This window comes from Arachis duranensis, chromosome 2 (assembly GCF_000817695.3).
Source record: "Arachis duranensis cultivar V14167 chromosome 2, aradu.V14167.gnm2.J7QH, whole genome shotgun sequence".
In the NCBI taxonomy this organism is placed as follows: Eukaryota; Viridiplantae; Streptophyta; class Magnoliopsida; order Fabales; family Fabaceae; genus Arachis; species Arachis duranensis.
The window spans coordinates 21,862,557-21,863,202 of NC_029773.3; positions in this window are offsets into that span (position 1 = coordinate 21,862,557).

The following is a 646-nucleotide window of genomic DNA, read 5'->3' on the forward strand; positions in this document are numbered from 1 at the left end:
AATTATCCTCCAATAGGATCTTGTGCATGCATCTTGCTGGGCTAATGCCCTTAAGATCACTTATGGACCACCCAAGAGCTGTCTTGTGTGTCCTTAGCACTTGAATTAGTGCTTCCTCTTCCTGTGGATTTAAAGCAGAGCTTATGATTACAGGAAAGGTATCACCTTCTCCCAGAAATGCATATTTCAGGGATGGTGGTAATGGTTTGAGCTCTATTTTGGGAGGTTTCTCTTCTTCCTGAGGGATTTTCAGAGGTTCTGTTATTCTCTCTGATTCCTCCAAATCAGGCTGAACATCTTTGAAGATGTCCTCTAGCTCTGATTCTAGACTTTCAGTCATATTGATCTCTTCCACCAAAGAGTCAACAATATCAGCACTCATGCAGTCATTTGATGTGTCTGGATATTGCATAGCTTTGACAACATTCAACTTAAACTCATCCTCATTGACTCTCAGGGTCACTTTCCCTTTTTGTACATCAATGAGAGCTCGTCCAGTTGCTAGGAAGGGTCTTCCTAGGATGAGAGTTGCACTCTTGTGCTCCTCAATTTCTAGCACCACAAAGTCAGTGGGAAAGGCAAATGGCCCAACCTTGATAATCATGTCTTCAATCACGCCTGATGGGTATTTAATGGAGCCATCAGC